A 25,056-nucleotide genomic window follows, 5' to 3' on the forward strand; every position below is an offset into this window, starting at 1 on the left:
CTGGTTGGTGGTGAGCCAGAAACCATCCATAGAGCCTTATTGGCTATAGGATTTTCCCAGAGGTGGCACATTTAAGTTTCGGATTTGCCCGGTGGTGGTAGATCAGACTTGCCCGGTGGTGGCATATTGAAGTTGGTAGATTTTCCCGGTGGTGGCATATTGAAGTTGGTGGATTTTCCCAGTGGTGGTAGATTGGACTTTCCCGGTGGTGGTAGATCGGACGTGCCCGGTGGTGGCATATTGCCTGAGTGGCTAACGTGTACACGGGAGCTTTGTTCTCGTAGGAGCAGGTGGATTGTAGTAACACCTGGCTCACAGTCTCAGATATTGGTGTGTCTGAGCATAAGAGGGTTGGTGTACTTTTCTATCTGACAGCTGCGTTGAAAGGCACAATCAGCGCAAATGTTTAAGATTGTTATTTGGACATGAATATTTGGCTTAGAAAGGCATTGATCTCTCTTTGTTTTTGGAAGTTCTGCACATGCAATTCGCCCGATGGTGGTGGATTTGTAGGTACATATATGCAGTGATAATGGTCGACAGAATCATGTATGCACAAGGAATAGCGGTTGCAGTGGTTGGTACCCATAAATTCCGGTGGATGGTTGCTATTTTATGGATGCCGACATATTTTTTGTTATGTTTGACCACAACCAGACTTTGTGAATCGCTATCATGACAAGTAGTCATTAAGGGGGGGAGTTAGAAATAATTAATTCCTACTTGTCTATGTTTATAATTTTCCATTTGAGGAGTTTGTTCCTACATAATAGGAATTTAGTTTCTCCTAGTTTAGTGTGTGGTTGAGAGAATCTCTCAACCACACTACTGTACGTCTGAGACAGAATTCCTATCTTGAGACTATTGCTTGTATAAATATGTGTGTAATTTCCTCATTAAAAAATAATAGAATATATTATTGAGTGTCTGCAATTTTATCTATTATAATCTTGGATTAGTTGTCAAAGCGTCATGCAACTAACATTTGAACCTTCCAAGATTAAGTTGTTTTCATTTTTTTTGTTGCATATCTATGGTTTTAGTGCTAGCAGCCTGCATTTACTTACGAGAGACCATCCTCATCTTCTAGAATCTTACATATGGATAAGTAGATTTATGGTGCGGTGAGCGTGAAGTTCAAACATCAAATCATTGATTAGTCCAATGACAACAACCTAGAGGCTGTAAATGGTTACTTGCCCTCTAACTCATGGAATGGTGTATGTTTATTTTACACACATAAACTATACAATATAGAAGGTAACCTATCACTTGTGTCAAATCATTGATTAGTCCAATGACAACAACCTAGAGGTCGTAAATGGTTACTTGCCCTGTAACTCATGGAATGGTTTATGTTTATTTTACACACATAAACTATACAATATAGAAGGTAACTTATCACTTGTGAGTGATTTCATACAGTTCATTAAATTATTTTAATAATTTAAAAGGACATATGTAAAATAATTTTAAAAAGGTATCATAAATTGAAAACTCTTGTAACGGAGTGATGAGGTGTGTTCAAAATTATTTTTTAAGATTTGTCTTAAAGTGAAGTATTTTGTAATTTTGGAGGAATAAGTGTTTTTGTAAATTTGGAGTGATAAGGGTATATTTTTAAAGGATAAAGTCATTATTGTAATCCAAAATAATGTTTTACTTTCAGATAGTCTAAATTTATTTTAAAGTCAAGTTAAAGTTAAAATTGTAATTGAGAAGTCATAATGTCAAGTGAGTAAAGTGAGGGTTGATGTGAAAGCTAAATTGAAGTTAACTTTGAAGATAGAGCTTTGTATTATCATTGCTTAAACATTGTCAACAACGGAGTTATAAGGGTGAAGTTGATTGTTTATGTACTCAATATTTAATAAGACATATTTTTTGCAGTGTCGATGTGTCCTAGATCCGCCTTAAATTAAATAAGGGGGTCTTAGGTACACCATGAGTATGCTTGTGATCGTTCATGCATTTTTTGATTCTTGATGTTGCTTATTTTGTGTATCTAGTTTTGAAACTATCTTTGTAAAATGGTACACATGGAGCACACAACAAATTAAAGTATTTCATGCACATAATCAATTCCATTAAAGCTTATGTAATCAAGCAAACTACAAGCAATCAAGAAATTGCAACATTTAATCAAGCTTGTCAACATCACCATGCAAAAATGATTCTACATCAACGAGCAATTCAACATCATTCACTCAAGGAGATCAAGTTAATGAAGTTTTCATATACATCAAAAATCAACTACATCAACAACATTTGCATCAATTCAACATCAAACTTTTGCACAATGCACTTGCAACTTTTTTGTAAAAGTCAACTAAAAACAAAATTGTAACTTGCAAATAATATTATTTTTTGGAAGTTAACTCGTAATCAAATTCAAATCAACTGGAGTTGAATTGTAAGGGTGCATTCTTTGTTGAAACCAACACCCAAGTTTTGAACTGATATGGAGTCAATTAACTCAAGTAAGTACATTGTTTTCAACTAAGTAAATTTTCTTCAACTGAGGCAATTAAGTGAATCAATTCTCTTCAAGTGAGCTAATATCATTTGAACTTGTCATTGTAAATATTGGGTGCATTTTCAGTGTTATTTGATGCCCTCATTCTAGTAAAATATTCAAGTGAGTGTGAGTTCAACCATTCCATTGATAAATTAAATCATGCACACAAGTTCAAGAATTCAAGTGAGCGAGATTTTCAAATCTCACAAGTGTTACAAGCAAGCATCAAGAAAAATCAAGAAAGAAAGTGAGTGAGTACAAGCGAGTGTGTCAAAAGTCATAATGGGTAAAGGATGAAAACATCTTCGAAGTGAAGAACTTGAGATTAATGATTTGAAGGATTGTAATCATCAGTTACAGAACAAAGTTGAAATACTGGAGTGGAAGTTGAATCATAATCAAATAATCAATCAAATGGCCAGTACATTAAGAGCAGCAAAAGACTTTCAAATTGAGCTCCAAGTGAAAGAAAAACTCATTCAAGCATTTCAAATTAAGTTAAGTGAAAACCAAGATTTACTATATTCACAATGTGTAGAGAAGATGGATGCAATTTGTGACACAAAAGACCTCATCAGAATAGCAAATGAAAGTTGTGATACAAGCGATCTTATTGAGCATATTGATGAAGGTTGCCACACAAATGATCTAATCAAGCAAGTTGATATAATTTGCGACACATATGAACTAATCAAACATGTTGATCTAAGTTGTGACAAAAGTGATCTCATCCAACCAATTGTACTACTGAACGATATGACAAGTAGTACCAAAGATCAAATTGATCAGTTTGATGTATCATGTCAAACCAATCAACCATTAATGATTGATGCCCAGTGTGACACAAAAGGTTTAATAAATCAAGGAAAAGATGTTAGTAGTAGCTGCAAGTATGAAGAGGACAATAGGATAGTCTTTCCAAGAAAGTGATCAGATGTTTGGAAGAAATCTCCTTCAACAAAGATCGACATGGCCTAGGATACAACAAAGAAAACACTTTGTTTGTTCCAGATTTCTCAAAACAGTTCATTTTGTAAGTGTTAGTTTTCTAGACAGTGATCAGAATATTGTTAATTGTTACCATTCTAAACGAAATGGCGATATGGAGAGTAAATTCTCTGACCTCCATCCTTGTCACCATTGTGGAAAGAAAAATCATTCATCTGAAATATGTTGCAATAGAAATCAAACAACCAGAGTGAAGATCAATTATGCATGGATTGATCCTTGGAAGTGGTCATATACAGTCAAATAATTGTCTATATGATACCAAAGGATTTAGTTTAACATGAAGACCAATTCTATAGTAAAATGAAGATGGTGAAACTCTCCTACTCTTGAAGGGGGGAAGTTATCCAGTGCAAATAATTGTCTCTCCTTTCAGTTGAAAAAGGGGGGAAATGATAATGGAATTGAAGGTCGTTGTCAAAATAAAAGTCTCGACAACATTAGAAAAAGTGGCCAGTGGGAATTCTTCATCAAATCAACCTGTGGGCATCCTAATCAACTAGTGGGTGATCAACATTTTTTTCCATCATCAACATCAAGTTGCCAGTGGGAAGTTTCGTATCATAAAATTTTCTAGTGGGAGTTCAAAAACAAAAGGAATAGTGAGCAATGTTCAACAAAAAATAGTGAGTTGTTTTCACATCAACAAATTCGCTAATGGACATTCTCAATATTTTGTCAGTGTACAAATCAAATTATCCAGTTGGCATCACAACATTTTATTAACAGGCAAAGGATGTTGATTGAAGGAAAATGACAGATAGATCCTTTTGCATCTTGGCACATGATGGAGTCATCAAGAAAAATTCAGAGATGAATCAGGCTTGCAGTTGATTCATGTTCTCCTCAGATTCAAGTTTTTTCAGCATCCAGCTTTGGCATTTTTTCAGGCAATATTTTTTTAGGATCAATAGTTTTAGCATGATAACTTGGAATATGTTTTCTGGTTCTTATTTTGGACTTATGATTAAGGGAGGGAATGTTATCCTCACTCTCATGTGATGGAAACAATTCTAGTTCTAAAATAATTAAATTAATTAAAATCTAGAGAGTTCGATTCAATCCTACCTTTCTAGGTTGAGTTTGTTCCTCATTGTTAGGAGTTAGTTTAGGCCTAGTTGGTTGGGATATTATCTACAACTAGTTAGGCTCCTAGATTAGTGTTTGGTTGAGAGATTTTCTCAACCATATTGTCCAAGATAGACGTACTATCTTGAGACAAAATTCCTGATGTATCTATATGTGTATCATAAAAATTATTTGTACGCTATAATGAGAATGCGAGGAATGCTATGATGCTCTCCTGCGTTTTTGGCCATGTCTAGATTTTTATATCTCTCATATTTTAATGTATGTTTATTTTAAATTCACTCAAATCCATTCAAAACTGTTTTACTGGAATGGAATACCAAGGCCAAAAACATACAAATACTAGAGAACATATCCATGACACCATTAGCATTTAACCCTCATAGGCTATGCACAACTAAATTTTGAAGAAACCCTCGTTAGGGCTAGAAGACGAAATTCAAAAAATTCATTGAACCTTCCATTTTTACCTAGGGATGAACACTGGAAGTAATCGACATATAGTAAAGTGAGTGAAAGTTAAGGGGAAGAATAATGAAGTGGAACTCTAGTGAGAAATGCATCCTTTTAACGATAAATATACTTATAAATACAAGTATCGAGCAGGGTTAGAAATATTGAATAAAGAGCCAAGAAGTGGAAATAAAATACAATGTGCATATAAGAGGGGAAAAATATACTATACTTGTTACTAGACAAATCGACAGGCATTCCAATGATGTCCTGAAATAAACACACATTGATTAGGGTAGTGTTTCAGAAAAATGAATCAAAAATCTTAAGGAAACTAAAAACTCCAGGATCAAAGGATGTGTTAAGAGTAGTTGAGAAGCCCCATGAGCCAATTTGAAATTTGTACTATAGAGAAGAATGAAAGGGAATTTCATCCAACAATATGATCATATCCCCGCGAGGGATATGTTTTGCTTAAAACCCTCACATGAAGTTTTTTTCCAGGTAGAAGCTATGATTCAATAAAAGAGAGGGGAGATTTGTACAAGGCCTCTTATTTTTATATGTGTTCCCATTGATGCCACATTCTAAGGTAACCATCACTAGAAATATAAAATAAATTTAGCGGGGGTAAGATTCAAGTTATGGTCTATGGACTATTGATTCAATATGGGAATGAATTTACCAAGGATGACCACAATGATTTCAAAAGATTATATTTTATGGGCATCAGACAAAAATCCCAATATTGAACCTAACATGTTAGTCAACATAGAGGAGGTAACTCCTTTCTAGATTCCACCATGCAATTTTTAAGACAACTCAAAACCTGCAAGTCACCAAAAGAATGTTAAGCTCAAGGAAGATAAGGAACTAGGAAAAAAAATACAACATATGTACAAAATAAACTATTAAACTTATAATTGTGTGAGCCAACATTTTTTCTCCTGTAGATGGTGAGCATTATGGTACAAAATATATAGTTGTAGGGAAGTCTAAAATGACATTGGAAAATGAAACATATGCAGTGATACCTCCAAACCCCAAGGCACCACTCTATCAAAACAAAAAAGACAAAAATGTTCAAGTAAACAAGGGGAGACAAGGGTATGTGGTTAGGATTTGTCCTAATTGAACCATACCCACTGGATAACCCCAAACTGATCTCCATTGTTTGAAAGGACTAAGTACCAACTTTGCATGGTAACCACATGGACAAAAGTTGTGTGTCCATTCAGGAACTTCCATGTGTAAGCATATGCCAACAATAAAACCCTGTACACGTCCTTTTTATCCCAAAAGGGTGCGATTTATTAAGAGCTCAAAAAGTAAAAGACTAAGAACCTAATAAAAGGGTACAAATTCTAATGAATAATCAAAGCTAGAACAAAATGTATTATATCATATTCTCTTGAGACATAGGTAGAGTGTAATTTATTTGTGTGCGAAGAGTTATTCACCCCATAGTGGAAGTTTTGTTAACATGAAATAAAATTCTCGTACACATCAAGTTGGTACATTGAAAAGGATAGCATCAAATAAGGATAAATAAATGTTGTAAATGGAACATCATATTTTATACTAAATAATGGCTTATGTAAGTCAAGGTGGAAACTTTCCATATTTCACTAATTGAGGGCATATGCATGTTTAAGATAGAATAGTATACATGAAGAATGCTACTAGAAGCTAAGTATAACATTGAAAAAAAACAATAGTGTGAAATTTTGGTATCTAACACATGGAGTCAAAGTCATAGGTTAAAAAAAATAGGGATACAGGAAACCAACACATGAGAATAACATGTATAGGATGTAGAAATTTTGAATAACTTAACACATATTCAACAGAGATTATCCTGATCATGTACTATTGTGGAATACATACACAATACATAAGCTCTTCTATGTTGATCATTAATATAGCAACATCAATAACAATAAAACATCAAGAGCATTCACACATTAACACAGTATGTAACCCCAACTATCTATATATTAATGATTGAGACCTTGTAACATTAGAAAGTACAATGCTTATTGCAAGCAATCCAGTACCAGCTCAACCTGTTACACACAATACAACTATGATCTGATCTCCAAATCTATTCCACTACCTGCCTGCCTCCACTGCTCAATACCTACTCAAGAATGAATGAGAATGGTTTACCAAATTCGTATTTCACCTCCAAAGAATCAATCAAACTGTGTAATACGTGAGCAGAGGCTATAATACTGGGCAAATACATGAGAAAACTCATTGGCATACTCAATCCCTTCATTGTGCAAATCCTCATGCACAACTATAGTCACAACTGATAGCAATCTGATCCTATAACACGTGTCCCTGTTGAACTGAACATGAACTGACATGTAACTGAGTTAATTGATGTATTCTATAGTTGCATTATGAGTTAATAATTAGTTTAACAACTCATCATTAGTTTATTTGTAGTTATACTAATTACAACTAGTTTAACCAAGTCAAACTGAACACAACTCCATCAACTCTACAATCAACTCCACCAAACTCAACTAATTGAGTTCTAACTAAAGTCATGCATGTAACAACTCAACTGACCCACAAAGAAAACATACTTCCTTCTGACAGCTGCATGTGCCACATCTGTAGATGAAACTGCAGTGCTCCAAGAGAATAAGATCAAGTTTATAGTCCAAATATTATTATGAGACAATAATATTTGACTTTTCTATTTTGGACATCCAGTCTAAAAATAGAATTTGATCACTCTTGCTGTGATCACTCCTGCTGTGGTCACTCCTACTGTGATCACTCCTGTTGTGGTCACTCTTGCTGTGATCATCCCTGTTGTGGTCACTCCTACTGTGATCATCCTTGCTGGGATCCAAAAATAGAACTTGCGCCATAATTTGCCTGCGGGCCCACTTAGTGAAGGAGACTCTTTTCACTAAGCTCCATCATCTTGTTTCTATCTCAACACTCCCTCTCGACAAGATATGGATTATCAGCAACCCCTATCCTGCCTCAATGGTAATTGAATTTTCTCCTGGTGAGAGCCTTGATCAGAATATCAGCATCCTGATCCTCCATTGGAATGTCTGAAAGCAACATGATCCTCCGCTGCACACAATCTCTGATATGATGGTACCTGATGTCAATATGCTTAGATCTATCATGAAATACAGGATTAGCCGAGAGTTTAATGCAACTCTGGTTATCAGAGTAAATCACAGTAGGATCCAAATGATAACCGAACAAACCAACCAGGATCTTCCTCATCCATATAGCCTCGCATGCAGCCAAACGTGCTGCCATATACTCGGCCTCCGCTGAACTGAGTGCCATGGATCTCTGCTTCCTGCTATACCAAGAAACTGATGTCGATCCAATACTGAAGACCCCTCCTGATGTGCTCTTTCTATCTATTGGGCTCCCTGCCCAATCTACATCCGCGAAGCCACATAGCTTCACCTCATCCTCCTGTCTGTACCACAAACCATATCCCGATGTGCCTCTCAAACAATGCAATACATGCTTGCCCGCCTTCTAGAAGAGCTTGGTAGGCTTAACCATAGCTTGTGAAAGCTGCTTAACTGAATAGCATTCTTGGGTTGTGTATTGACCAAATACATCAACGACCCCACCAACTGTCGATAAACAATGGCGTCCACTTCTTCTCCCGAAGTGGCATCCTCCTTCCTCCAACCTCGAGGAAGAGGAGTATCAACAGGCTTGCAGCCATGCATGTTGAACTTCTCCAGTATCTCCCGAGCATACTTTCCCTGAGAAGCAAACAGTCCACCACTGTGCTTCCATATTTCCAATCCTAGGAAATAGTGAAGGAGGCCCAAGTCCTTCATCTCAAACTCTATAGCAGGATCCTTCTTGCATGATAGTATCAACAGCTCATAACCCGTTAGAATCAAATCATCAACATACAGTACAATGATAAGCAACTGTTGTTGGGAAAAGTATCCAATACGGAATGACCCTATCCCACTCTAAGGGTGATAGTTCCTTAGCAAAAATCAAAGCAAATCTATCTGAGATTACTTCTTTATGAGATGTAAAAGAGGGGAGAAAGAGATCCACTAACCGATGTCTTCCGCTAATGATTGATCCAATCTTCTCTCCTTGTTGCTTGCCCCCAGCTCCTTGCTCTTTCACTGGCCCAGCTACACCAAGATCCTACAAAATGGCAAGAGAGGGAAACTAAAAGAAGAATACATTCATAATTGATTCAAGGATTAGAATAAATCAAATACACAAGTATGACAACACACCATAGAGATACATGCATATAGAAGAACCTCAAATGCTTTATTAATGGAAGAAGTAAGGTTCAGGAAGTGATACAACCATAAGAGGCCCAATCCAGCATCACCATCCCAGTAGAAAGAAATCTCCTCTTCACCTCCTTCAAAGAAAATCACCCAATAGTTCTAAACTCAAACCAACAACAATTCTTTACATTCACAAAATTCTAGCCTCCTTAGACCTCATGAGAGAGATCTATATATAGGAGTTTTGGAGAAAGGATGAGTCAGCTTGAGGCTGGCATGAAGCTGACTAGTGTCCTCTCTCACTTCAGTTATTCTTCAGTTCTTGAGTCCACTTGGAGGTTCTTTCTTCCACTTGGAGATCTAGAACCTCTTACTCATCACCAATCGAATTCCCTGATCCAAGTGTCACTTTGGAAGCTTCCTAGGCATTGACACCTTGAGGAATGACTGTGCCACATGTCCAAACTCGCCCAACGCAGGTAACCTTCTTTGCAGTTGACATTCAATGCAGGTAGACAGTGGAGAAGTTGACATTCAGCGCAGATGCTCAGTGGAGCAGTTGACATGATCCAGAATTGCCTTGTTTTTGAGTGTTTTCAGGTGGAGAACTTTTATTCAGTGTTGTGGTTTGCTGACCTTGTTCCTCTAGGGGTAGGAACAACATGTTTAGGGACTTTGGATCCCTTAGATTATGGACATTTCATGCTTCATGTTGTAAGGCACAAAAATGTCTATAACAGCAACTTACCCTCCACCATAATTTTGTATAGGTTAGGATCCGCCTCGCTCTTGGAGAATCCAAGTCCTGTGAAATAGCTGTCTATCCATGTGTGCCAAGCACGTGGTGCTTGCTTCAACCCATACAACGCTTTCTTGAGCCTGCACACATTCGACTCACTGCTGAAGACCTCAAAGCCTTCGGGCTGCTCAATGTACACCTCCTCCTCAATGAATCCATTGAGGAACGCAGTCTTCACATCCATCTGATGAATGTACAATCCCATCTGCGCTGAGAAAGCAAGAATCATCCGTATGGAAGAATACCTTGCGATAGGTGCAAAGGTCTCCTCATAATTGATCCCCTCTATCTGTGAAAAGTGTCAAGCAACAAACCTTGCCTTGTAATTCTCCACACTCCCGTTAACTACCTACTTAACTTTGTAGATCCATCTCGAACCCACCACTAATTTCCCTTCCAGTCTAGGAACAATCTCCCATGCACTGTTTCTAACAATAGAATCATACTCTTCCACCATGGCGTCTACCCATGCGAGATCCTCCACAGCTTCCTCGAAAGAGGATGGCTCAGTCAAAACACACTTGCTCATAAGAGCCATGTATCTAGTGTACCGATCAGGTGACTGTCTCTACCTGCGTTGGGCTATAGGTGGTCCTACAACTTTCTCTGCATCTTGAGCCAGTCGCTCAGCTTCTGTCAAGCGCTTTCGCTCTCTGATGGTTGGCGTTGCATGAGTGGTCTTTTCCACTCCATGAACCTCGTCCTATGTCTGATCCACATCCTGAAGCTCATCTTTAGGAACTAATATCTCCTCATCTGCATGTAAGTGTAGCTCCCTCTCAAGCGAACACTTCATGGCTTTCTCCTCCTGAAATTTTATATCCCGTCGCACAACAGTTTTACCACTATCTGGCAAATACACATGATAGTTGTGGGGTGTATCAGTGTACCCCACAAATATCCCAACCTTTGTGGTCGGCTCCAACTTCTTCTTGGCATCCTTCATCACATGCATGTAAATGTTAGCACCAAAAATCCTCAAATGAGAAAGATCAGGCTTCTTACCAGAATACGCCTCCTCGGGTGTACTCATGCCAAGTATCCTATGAGGACAATGGTTCTACACATAAACTACTGTATTGCATGCTTCTGCCCACAAGTGAAGGGGTAGGCCCTGATCATGTAACACTGCCCATGCAGCACACACAATCATTTTGGTCTTCTGCTCAGCTACCTGATTTTGCTGTGGGTTATGGGGAGCTATGAGCTCTCTTCGAATCCCTTCTGCCTTGCAGAAATCCTTGAACTCGTCCGAGATGTATTCACCACCATTATCGCTCCTAAGATCCTTCAGCTTCTTCCTCGACTCCTTATCGACCAGTGCTCTGAATTCATAGAACTTTGAATATGTCTCGCTCTTCTTCTACATGAAGAAGATCCAACCCTTATGAGAGAAATCACCAACAAAAACCACATAATATCTGTGTTTTGCTGTCGAAGCAACTGAGAAAGGTCCACACACGTCTGTGTGAATTCTCTCAAGGATCATCGTGGCGCGCCTATCCTTCTCGTGAAAGGTGGCTTTCATAAACTTCCCCAAAGTACACCCCTTGCACTGATCTGACTGCGCAAGTGTTCCTTTAGGAAGCCCTGTAGTGATCTGCTGTAGTATCTTCAAGGCTTCATGGTGAAGGTGACCCAATCTCCTATGCCACAACTTGTCATCATCCCGGCTCACCAATCCTTCTGCCTTGCCTGCCATTGCTGCGCATCTATCTACATGCAAATGATAGAGGTTCCTCACTTGAACCCCTATCTTCTAGGTTTCACCAGTTGTCTCGATGTGTAGGAAAGGCTTTCCCTCACTGAAAACAACATCATACCCCTTGTCCTCTAACATCGCCACTGAGATAAGATTCTTCTTCAATCCTGGAACATGCATGACTTCCTTCAATATGAAGGGTTTACCAAACTCCCTCTCAAAGGAAATGGTACCAAAATCGGTCACACTGTATCTACCATCATCACCCATTTCGATGTGCACTCCAAGATCTTTGTCCTCTAGATCAGAGAACAAATCTCTATCTCCCGTCATGTGAAAATACGCACCACTGTCCAAGAACCACACCGATCCCATCACACTTGAAACCAAGCATGCGATCAATGAAAAATCAAGCTCAAACTGCGAGGCTAGAGCCTCTCCTGCTGTCGATCTAGCAGCCTTCTTGTTCTTCTTCTTCTGTGGACAATTAGTGGCATAGTGTCTGTGCTGGTGACAGTTAAAACACTTCACCTTGGACATATCCTACTTCTTGCCTTTCGCACCAGAGTGAGAAGCTTTCTTGCTCTTCCCTTTCTTTTCTTTGGCAGCCAAAGCGCAATTCTCTTCATCAGATACCTTTGATGAAGGTCCATTCTCACACTTATTTTTTCTGAGTTTATCCTTGAGCGCCAGGTCGCTCTTGCTTTGGAATAACATTTGCAATCCGTTGAAGGACATTTCAACAACACTGCTGAAAATTCGATTTCCACCAGCTCAAACTCAACTGCTTCCGATCTAAAATTCGTGAGAACACAATATTTCTCGTGTAGAGATTGACTGTATGGGCATTCACCGAATATCTCACCTTCCAAAGGAAGGATGAATCTAGAGGTTACTTGCCCCGATTATAGACTCTGCCTGAAGAAATAGAATGTAAACACTTCCTGAATAGTAGATCTGATGATCAACAGCTCTGATACCATATAGAAAGTTTGAATAATTTAACACATATTCAACAGAGATTATCCTGATCATGTACTATTGCGGAATACATACACAATACATAAGCTCCTCTATGTTGATCATCAATATAGCAACATCAATAACAATAAAACATCAAGAGCATTCACACATTAACACAGTATGTAACTCGGGGAAAGCATCTCACTAAAAACCCCAACTATCTGTATATTAATGATTGATACCATGTAACATTACAAAATACAATGCTTATCACAAGCAATCCAGTACCAACTCCACCTGTTACACACAATACAGCTAAGATTTGATCTCCAAATCAATTCCACTGCTTGCCTGCCTCCACTGCTCAATACCTACTCAAGAATGAATGAGAATGGTTTACCAAACTCATATTTCAGCTCCAAAGAATTACTCACATTGTGTAAGACGTGAGAAGAGGCATTAATATTGGGAAAATACATGAGCAAACTCATTGGCATACTCAACCCCTTGATTGTGCAAATCCTCATGCACAACTATAGTCACAACGGATAGCAATCTGATCCTCCAACACCTGTCCCTGTTGAACTGAACATGCACTGACATGCAACTGAGTTGACTGATGTATTCTATAGTTGCATTATGAGCTAATAATTAGTTTAACAACTCATCATAAGTCTATTTGCAGTTAGACTAATTACAACTAGTTTAACCAAGTCAAACTGAACACAACTCCATCAACTCTACAATCAACTCCACCGAAGTCAACTGATTGAGTTCTACCTGAAGTCATGCATGCAACAACTCTACTGACCCACAAAGAAAATGTAATTCCTTCTGAAAGCTGCATGTGCCACATCTGTAGCTCAAACTGAAATGCTCCAAGAGAATAAGATCAAGTTTATAGTCCAAATATTATTATGAGACAATAATATTTGACTTTTCTATTTTGGACAGCCAGTCTAAAAATAGACTTTGATCACTCCTGCTGTGATCACTCCTGCTGTGGTCACTCCTACTGTGATCACTCCTGCTGTGGTCACTCCTGCTGTGATCATCCCTGCTGTGGTCACTCCTGCTGTGATCATCCTTGCTGGGATCCAAAAATAGAACTTGTGCAATAATTTTCCTGCGGGCCCACTTAGTGAAGGCGACTCTTTTCACTAAGCTCCATCATCTTGTTGCAATCTCAACATAGGATCTTATATATTAGTATATGATGGTAATGAAACCTAATGGGCGTTCTTATTGGAAATAAGGTACAAAACTAAGTCAACATCGTAGTACAAGATGGAAGAAGCCTCAAATGTACCTCTTGGGGAACAAGAAGGGATTTATGTGTAATTGGGAGGAGACAATACTGCTTCAAAAAATCAATCTGTAGATAGTGTGAGAATTTTACAGCAAACATTATCCAATATGAGAATCAGTCATCAACAATTTTTGAAGGCCAATGAGGAACAAGAAACTTTGATAAGATACTTCACTGAAAATTCATGTCATAAACCTATGGAAGCAGAGGGGGATGTATATAATATAGACACCATAAAGAAGAAAAGTGTTGAGTTAGAAAGGTTTTGCTATATGATAGTAATTTTGATACATATCCAGGGAAATTCAGGATGAACTGGTTCAGGACCTATGTTATTAAGGAACTTAGCGATGGAGGAGCGGTACAGCTAGTCAAATTAAATGGAGAACCCTTCCGAGGAAAGGTGAATGGCAGTCACTTGAAGCCATATATTGGTAGTTTGACCATGTGACATAGCATAGTATTAGCACTCCAAGCAGCTAAAAGGAGGTGCGAGAATATAAAATACACTGCTTGGGTTGAGGAGCTGCAAGATTGGAGGATGGTGCGAAGCAAGGAAGTGACACGGGGTCTGTGGCTACATGGAGGGAGTTGCACTACCCAAGCAGAAATCATGCAGGTCGACCGAAAAGTGACTGCTAAAGTAACTGTTCATGATTGGATGGAAATAGTGAGGCCAAATGGAGCAAGCTTTCGACATTTAAGATAAAATCTATGGCTCATATCCTTGAACATTTTCTGCCAATTTTGCACTAATGAATTGAATTTAGGGGAATGATCGGATTTGAATTCAAAATGCCCTATAAATTACAAGCGGTTTAGATCTCAGATGCATATGAATCACGAGTAATGTGAGCTTCTAATAGCTACTAGGGTATTTGAGAGTTTGCCGATGGAAACATAGGAATTCTTGTAGAAGATCATGTCAGCACCCACTGAAATTATAAATACCGAACAAGTAGTAGAGGAGCTGACACAGGAAATGGACATAGTGACATAAGTAGTTTCTCCAGAAGTGGCTGAAGTATTGTCGGAGATCCCTAAATCACTGAGAATGTTGAGACTGAAGCCAACCCCAACCAAGGAAACCATGAAGGACAGGAAGGGAAAGCAACCATCCATACTGGTGTGCACATTGCCAAGAAGAAACCCACCAATGCCCACTATGTATGAGAAAGGGAAGGTTATAAAATTAGAAGCAGAGGAAGAAGATATCAAAGACATCCCAATGGATGATAAAGATGTTGGAATGGAAGTGGAGGAGGTTGAAGCCCAGTGTGTAGACCCTATTATGCGATTGTCGGAGTATGTCCCTCTGCGCAAGCCTATGTCCAAGGTTTCAAAGGACTTTGATGGGAGTCAGACTCCCTTGCAAACCCCTATGTGCCGATACTGAAGCCAAAGACTGGGACTTAGTGGACCACGAGAAGTTCCAACACCTGGTGACCGAGAAACTAATGCACCGCATCATAGAGACAAATACAAGAATGACTGCATTAGAGCTACAAAACTGGCTCAAGGGAGTAGAAAATGCATGGTTTCTCAACCTACTCTGGGTCACACATTATAACATACCATAATGACAGTTTTGGTCATCAATCAACTGCTGTGCTTGGTGCAAGATGGGTGTCTATGGTCGGAGGAGTCGATACCCATCAAAAATAGGTTGATTCACCGAATAACATGCGTACCATATACAGGTGAGAATCCAGTGATGATTTTTGGAGGAAAGGGTGGCAAGCAGGCTCTCATAGAGTTAATGAAGGAAAAATTCAAGGTAGTGAAGAAGCCACGCGGGTAAGCTATCTCCACCATTTGCAACCCTACTGTGAAGGAAGCCACACAGATCCTTGTTATGAAGCTAATCAGGAAGTGTCACATCGAAGAGGTGTCGACACTTGTCGTCCCACTCACACAATAGTGCGTGGAAGGAGTCTAGTTTAGCTGGTTGGACTACCTTCGCGGAGAGTTCCTCGCGAATTGCCATGAAGCAAAAGAGCTCAACAAGACATTCTACTATGCATGGATCTTGTTGTCGATTATGCTGGTAGCATGGGAGCTAGTAGAGGACAACTAGTTCCCTTCAGTCATGCCAAACCTCCCTGAGGTAGTGAAGTACTTTTCTATGTGGGCGACCAAGGATGTGCAGTGAGTTCGGGACAACAAGATCTTCTGTATCTTGATGGAGATGAAAATCAGGATGGCTTTCAATCACAAACCATGACTGTCATCCACTATGTACAACAAAATACAGAGGTACATCGAGTTTAAATCTGATCGTGTCTCCATAGGGGCATGGAAGGACCTTGCACAGAAGTGGTACAACTTGCCGTATCTGGCCATAGATGACGTCATTGATGTGGTGCTTGATCAATGGCCAGTGGAGTGGCATACTAACAAGTTCTTAGCAATCAGCGGGAGAAAATCCACCACATAGAAGAATAAGGATGATCCAAAGTTGAATATGGCACAACTGGTCCAGAAAAGGAAAAATGCGGCCATTGGGAAGGCCCAGGTGTAACAGGTAGGGACACAAGAAGGAAAATAGACAGGTGGAAGAGAGCGAGGCTCTAACAAAGGTGTGAGGTCGCCTTTGCCTGAGACAGAAGAGGAAGAAACATAACAACACGACACAGACCCTCAGGAGATGTCTGCCTACATTAAGTGCCCAAGAGAGCTAGAGAAGGGAGGGTCCAAGAAGAAGTCAAAGGTGACGAAGACCTCGTTGGACCTGATCACATTGACAAAGGGTGATCTACTTAGTATTGGTGACGCAATCAGGGATGTCACCACAGAGGCCCTGCAACACTTTGAACAAAAATAATAGATCATCCTAGGGGCTATCCAGATCGAGTTGCAAGAGTTGCAGACCAATGCATTGCAAGCTGGCATGGTGCCTACTAGCTTAGCTATCGGCACTTCAGAGGCTTCTGATATGCTGTACATAAAGGCTTCTAGTATGATAGTGATGCTGGATGGAGCATTAACAAAAAAAAAAGAGGCTCACAGGCCCACTGTCAGTGCCCTGAAGGGAGTTGGGTTGAACTTGGCAGCGCTTCTGTGCAAAGTGATCCCCTCCTACAGGATGGAGTAATTTTAGAGCTAAGATCTCATCAGCACCGCGCCCTCCAGGTAAGGAGCGAGAAATGGATTAATAATGAATAGATGTATCTAAAAAGAAATGTTACCATCACCATTGAGAACGAGGCAACCAATCAGAGCAAGAAGATTATGCAGATAATTGAGGAGGCATGCAGAATAGTCCCAGAGTTGGCCATTCCGAAGGAAGAGCCAGTTGGGGTATGCATCCACAAATTGGCCACAGGAGTGCATGACAGTCAGATTGAGATGGGACGGGTTTAGCTGGATTTGAACCTGCGAATTGTAGATCTTTAGCTGAGGGCCTAACCGTCAACACTTCCATAAGTAAAGGAACAGTGGGTGACTGCTGTCAGAAAGGTAGTAGTGGTGGTGGAGAGTGAAGTAGCAGACTACATGCAGTTGTTTGAGAAATCATTTGAGGTTGTTACGAGCTTGCAGGAGGACCCAAATATACAGAGGCTAGAGATGGAAGTGTGCAAGCTACAACAATGCTACGATTAAGTTAAGGGCATAACGTGAACCATTGTGCTGACAAAGATACTAGCCAAGCTACAACAACTAGGTAGCTGAAGGAACAGGTAGATGCAGCACCGCACAAGGAAGCAATGTTGAAGGTGAGACTAAAGCCCTAGATGGAGGAAGCTTACACAGTCACAGGAAATATTGAGGGAAAGCTTACAACTCTGCAAGAGATGCAACAAAAGATTCAAGTGGACAACGTAAGAGCAGTCACTGAGAAGACTCTGGAAGATGCAAAGTAAGCGGAAGCTCAGTGCATGGTCGAGGTAGTGGTCATACGTTCAAGTTGGATGGTATTTTCATAAACATATCCATGCCTACCGAGTGACTCAAAGGCGATTCACGATGTTTGTGTTGGGGGCCTGTTGGGAGCAGGATCCCCCAAGGGCAGTTTTGGGGCTAAAAGCCCACATTTGAGTCAAATTTTGTAATAAAATTGTAAAGACTCTGCATTTTGTGGTCACAAAGCATGAAGGTGTCATGTGTCATAAAGGGTAGTCCACCATTAGTTTTGTAAAGAAAATTCAGTTGTAAGAGATCTACCCATGGTCCACAGACCATGGGATTATATAAAAAGAGATAAGCTCTAAGTAGTTTCAGAAGAGACGGGACAAACAATGATGAATTATGTAAGAGATTCGTAGCTCTGAAGGAAAGGATCTAAGTCTTGTGTTGTATCATAGGTAGAGGCTCTGCATCTGAGTGCACAGAGGCCTAAGGTAGATGTTCGCAGCTGAGTGCGTAGACCCTTGCAACTATGTATGCATGCTGGAAAGAGTTTGTAAATGCATGGAAGATATTAATAAAGAGATATATTCTGCAATTTCTATGTCTTTATTCTATTGATGCATCTTAATATGTTATATATGAATTTCCTTTATTATGCTTATGTGATGCGCGAATGAATGCAATTACATTGAATAACTGAATGCATTTACGAATATCTCTTTATGTGACATTAAATATAATTTCTTGATAAGATAAGCATGTCACTTAGATTAATCAACGAATCTGCACAGTATGTTGCCATAGCAGTGCAAAACTACCTAAGCAGCAATCTAGGGCTGTGCGAATGTTGATCGTACCCTTTCAGGGAGGTATTGAAGGACGGAATAGAGAGCTCGTCTTGCAAGCCCTAGAGTGAAGCAACCTACGCGAAGGTAGGGATAAAGGGAATCAAACAACATCACAACCATCTCAGAGTGCAAAAACATGGTTCAAGCATCCCCCGATACTCCCTTGGGTGAGACTTCAGTCCACGCTCTGTAGGCTGATGCTGAAAGGGCCAGTAGTGTAGGAATTTTTTTAGCTAATTAACACTTAGCCTGGGTCAGGCCCCTTCAAGCCAACATATCACGAACGGAAAAATTTCACCATAGGTAATGCACCGCACCTTTCTCAATATAAAGCTAGGAAAAACCCAATGGAGTTGAATAATAAAAGGATAAGTAGGGTTAGGGAAAGAGAAATTAGGAAGTGTTATGGAGGTGGATAACCTCACTATTGATAGACTCTCCACACAACACAACATATATTTTGAATATAGAATTTGCGCATGAAACAAAAAAATAAATTAGATTTCAAGAAGCATCCCAAAGATAGGTGCAACATTAGAAGATAGACAAGTGGAGCACCAATCCACCATGATCGAGATTGAAGTTAACATACTTAACCATCTTCTGTGTATATTAATTGATATAGGGGAAATATTAGCTATATTAGTCCCCAGATAATGGAAAAATGCAATTTAAAGGGTGAAAATTTTAGGAATGCAAGGTTAGTATACAACTAGAAACGGGCCTAAAATGGAAACTAATCAACGATGTGAAACAATCTCCTGTAAATTTAAATGGTTGTCCAATTGGAGTAAAATTTAATATACGTCATTTAGGTTTTCATGATTTGTTGATTTGCTAGAGAAACATAGAGTTGTGGTAAACTATTTAAATAAGATAGTGAGTTGTGACAATGAAGAAGGAATAATACAACTAATAAGAAGTATACCAAAACCTATTTTAATAAGACAAATTTCAACACTATAGCTAAAAAGAAGTGCAATAAAAGGTTGTCAGCTCTTTCTTGTAAATATTGAAAAAATAATAAAAATATTGAAAAATAAGAAATTAGATAAAATATTGGTGATCACGGAGTTTAAAAGTGTATTCTCAGAATAAATTCAAGGACTACCTCCCCATGGAGACATATATTTCTCTATTTATTTACTACAAGGAGCTACCCAAGTATATAGAGAACCTTATTGAATCAGTATTATAGAATTATTACAGTTGAAAATGAAGTTACGAGAATTATTCAATAATGGTTACATTAGACCCAGTGTCTCACCTTAGGGAGCCCCGTGTTATCTGTGAAAAGGAAAGATGATACCTTTAGAATGTGCATAGATTACAGGAAATTGAACAGATTGACAATCAAAAATAAATATTTGTTGACACACATTGATGATATGTTTGTTTAAGTAAGGGTAGAAACTATATTCTCAAAATTAATTTGAGAACATGGTACCATAAGCTAAGAATAGAGGATGAAGCATTCAAAAAACACATTTTTGAACCATATTTTGTCACGTCAAATTATTAGTGTTTCGATTTCATCTTACGAATGAACCTGCAACATTTACGTCTTTAATGAAGAGTCTACTTAGTAAGTACTTAGATAAGTTTGCAGTGGTTTTAATAGATGACATCTTAGTTTATTGAAAAAATGAAGAAGAACATGAACAACATCTAAGAATAGTATTCAAAACCTTGAGAGAACATCAATTACATGCAAATTTAGTAAATGTAAATTTTACAAAGACAAAATATAATATTTGGGTTGTCTCATTTGAAAGGAGGGATTGTTTATTAAACTTGAAAAGTTTGAGGTCATTTTGAACTATACCATACCTAACGAAGTATTATATGCCTGATCCTTTATGGGAATTACATGATATTATAGAAGATTCATTGAGGGCTTTTCGAAACTAGACTATCCCATTACTTCTTTACAGAAATATGGGGTTAAAATTGAATGGACAACCAAGTGTCAAGAAAGTTTTTATAACCTAAAACATATATTAATGGTAGCACATTTTTTAAAATTGCAAACTGAGAAAAGGAGTTTGTATTATGTACTGATGCATGTCAGAAAGGACTAGGAGGTGTTCCATTGTAGGAAAATTGTGTAATGGCCTATGGGTCAAGGAAACATAAAGGATATGAGAATAATTATGTAGTATATGAGTTAGAGTTATTTATTGTCGTACATGCTTTAAAAATGTGGAAGCACTACTTACTGGGAAAAATGGTCACACTTGTAACCAATCACATTAGGTTCAAATACGTTTTTCAACCACTTAGATCTAAACGCTACATAAGCTAGGTGGATAGTTTTTCTTAGTTAAATTGAATTTGATATAAGGCATATTAAGGGCAAAGAAAATAAATTGGTAGATGCTTTAAGTACACATGTAAATTCACTAATGAAATTTTTTGTTAGTAGTACTAAAATAGATTTTGTTGAGAATATTAGGAATTCAATATAGGAAGATGAAATTTATCAAAAAAGTAAACGAAATTAGGGAAAACATAAGTCCTTGGTTATGTAGAGAATTCAACAAAACTATTGACCTACAAAAATAGACTTTACATCTGGAATGAAAATGCTTTGAAAAAACTTTTCTTAAATGAGCATCACAAGAAATTTTATTCATGACATACAAAGTACCAACAAACAAGGAAAATTTTAAGAACCTCCCTAAAATTTTATGTAAAATAAATGGGATAATCCCCATGATACATAAGAATAATGGGAGGCGATTTTATCAATAATATATATATATATATATATATATATATATTTGTCAAATCTCTCATATATTATCTTGTAAATGCATGGCAAATCTTTCACTGAATTATAAAATCTTGTAAGATCTTTGTAAATCTTTCACTGAATAATAAAACATTTTGAAGTCTTGGTGGATGTTTTGTTAAAGTATGAAGCCATATATGATAATAGGAAAACATATTCATTAAAATGTAATAGACTAATATACATGTTTGGAAAAAAGAAACATAATTTTCTCTTCCTACAAACAATGTTGCAAGTTTCAGTGGTCGTGTTTGTCAAGGTTCTTAAACTGTACACTCTTTCATATCCTTCTATTATTTTTGATAATATTCCACAACAAAGTTCTTGAAAGGTTTTATCTTGACCACCGGTTCTGTCAAAGTAGGAGAGACTAATCTTTTCTCTACCACTTTTATCAAGCTACCACTTTTTTCAGGATATCAAATTTCTTTCTTATTTAATAGACTCTGACTGCGAGACAAAAAAAACACACCAACTTTGTTTACACCAAAATGCCAACAAGTAGCAAGTGCCAACTATATAATATAAGAATGTAGTAAGTATCCCAAAGGTCTAAGGGCATCTAATGCAAAGAAGTGAAAATCACATCAAGTTTGTTTACCCCAACTTGCCAACAAGTACCAAGCCCCAACTATATAATATAAGAAAGTAGTAGGTATCCCAAATGCCGGAAGGGGATCTAATGGAATGAAGTGACATTTGTCAGAAGCCTTCCAGTCAATATATAAATATATAAATGTAGCTTTATTATTATTTTAATTCCAACTCTTCAATTAAATACTAAATGTTAATTACGTCTCTCCCAATCTAAATTGCTTATTACCATAATTCACTACCTTCATATGTCTTGCATTTTTTAACAATGTTGTAACATGTGGATTAATTTCATTTTTGGTGCACAATCTTCGCCTTTTACGAAAATATGGTGCAGTGACCCGACCCCTAGAGAGAATTACGACAAACCAAGAATATCATAGAAGATGAAAGGTTGTACAAACGGACATATTTTTCAAACAACTAATCCAACATCAATACCTTAACTTTTTCATGAAGATACCATATTGAGAATGTTTGAAAATGGTGGGAAATCTGGGTAGCGACTATCTCTCTTCTTCTAGGGTGATGCGGAAAGAGTGATAAGATTTCACTGTTTTTTTTTTTTTTTTGTTAAATAAAAAACCAATATGAATGGAGATATTGGTATTTTTTGCTAAATTTTGTGAAGTGACTAAATGTAGCTTTAACCATTCACCTTAAGATATTTTTTACAATATAATTTCCCAAGTCTATTTAATATCTTCATTATCATAAAAACCAACCTATATCCATCTTAACTCCACATCTAACACTCTTAAAGGGATGGAATCTAGTTATCTCTCTCAACACCTGGTAGACCCGGAATTAAGATGGATCTAAGCTGATAAAATTTCCCCTTTAAATAGTCCATGCTCAGATGAATACCATGGTGTTACCATGGGTCAATACCATTTGGTTGTCATAAACTTAGAGCTTAAAAGCTACTATTAGTAATTTATATAAATTAATAAAATTAATAATTGAATTTTTTAACCAAATTAAAATTTTTAAGTGACATTAAATTGCAAGAACCATATTTACTCTTGATCTACCAAGCCTTGAGAGGGATCATATATTTTTTCACTCTATGCGAGTTTGAATATCACGATATTTGATCCCTCTCAGCGCTTAGTAGATCCAGAGTAAACTTGGATCTATGTTGGTTTAATTCTCCCCTTTAAATAGGCTACATTCCACATGAATACCATGGGTCAATAACATGTGCCATCTTTATTTTTATTAATACTAATATTACGGTTAATAATGTTTTTTTTCATGGTATTAATTTGGCCCATAGACTTCACCTAAATATAACACATTTTTTGAGTGTTCATAAATATAAGGTGACTTATGGAGTAAATATAAAAAAATGTTATATTTATTTACCATACATCTTGTTTATTTATATTCTTATTAATTTACCATACCTCTTTTATAAATATCATATTTGGCCCATAGGATTCACTTAAATAAAACCTATTTTTTTAGCTTCTTAAGTAGAAAGAGGGTTATGGACTAAATATAAAAAGAGGTTTTATTAATTTACCATACCTCTAGTCTATTTATATTTTTATTTATTTACCATACCTTTGGAGTAAGTATTAAAATAGGTTTTATTTATTTATCATCCCTGCACTTTATTTATATTTTTAGTTATTGGGACCAAATACAACCTCCCAAACCATCTTCAAAACCAGAAAACGAATTTAACATTGTAGAGCATAAAATGGTGCGATTGTAATGGAATATAACCTCTCAAACCAGGTGAATTGGGTCAAATGAGTCTTTTCATAGTTTATCCACCACTTTTTTTTGCGCTAAAATGAAAAAAAAAAAAAAAAAAAAAATTTGGGCTAAATATGTGAAATGGGTGCTTTATAAAAAAATTGCCCATCTAAAATGAAAACCCCTTAAATTTCGCCTCTAAAACTTACCATGCCAAAAAATGATCTCAACACTAGGTAAAGTATTTTATTGGCTTGGTATGAAGAAATAAGTGGTAGAATATATTTCTAACTATCTAGACAGTGAGCAAGTGAACGTAGAAAACCAACACTTAAATCAATTGTTAAACCCACTACTTATTCTAGAGTGGAAATGGGAAGTGATTTCTCTAGACGTTATTATAGGACTACCAAGGACAAAAGCGAAACATGACTCCATTATGGCTGTTGTAGAAAATCTAAGCAAGACAAAATATTTTATATTGGTACATTCTACATTAGGAATAACACAGATTGGAGACATCTTTATGTGGGAAATGGGATACCTAAAATGGTAATTATGCTAAATTCAGCTCCAAATTTTGGAAAAGCTTGTTTGGAGTAATGGGGACCTAGCTTCATTTCAGTACTACTTATAACCCTTAAAATGATGGAAAAATGGAAAGAAACAATCATAGTTTGGAGCAAATGTTAAGAATGTATGCCATAGGCTGACCTACTAATTGGAAAGAGTTCCTACATGTAGCAAAATTTTCTTATAACAATAGTTACTACTAATCTATAAGAATGAGCCCTTTTCAAGTTGTATATGGGAGGAAATGTCATACATCTCTTAGTTGGAGTCATTCGGAAGACAGGTTAATCCTGGGACTGAATGCAGTACAGGAAAAGGAGTAAGTGGTGAAAAAAATTAGACATAATACAAAAACTAAACATGATAGGGAAACATGGAATTTAAAGTAGGAGAACATGTGTAAGTAAAGGTTAAACCAAGGAAGAGCATTCTAAGACTACTAACTTCTGCTAAAAAACCACTTTAATATTGTCATCATTTTGAAATCCTAGAAAGAGTTAGTTGGTAGCATACCAAATGGTGTTTCCCAACGAAACAAAACTACATAGTTTTTGTCATGTATATTTACTAAAGTAATATGTTCAT

Source organism: Pinus tabuliformis, chromosome 4_2 (genome assembly GCF_031772625.1).
Source record: "Pinus tabuliformis cultivar Carrire ecotype Pingquan chromosome 4_2, CPIR1, whole genome shotgun sequence".
Lineage (NCBI taxonomy): Eukaryota > Viridiplantae > Streptophyta > Pinopsida > Pinales > Pinaceae > Pinus > Pinus tabuliformis.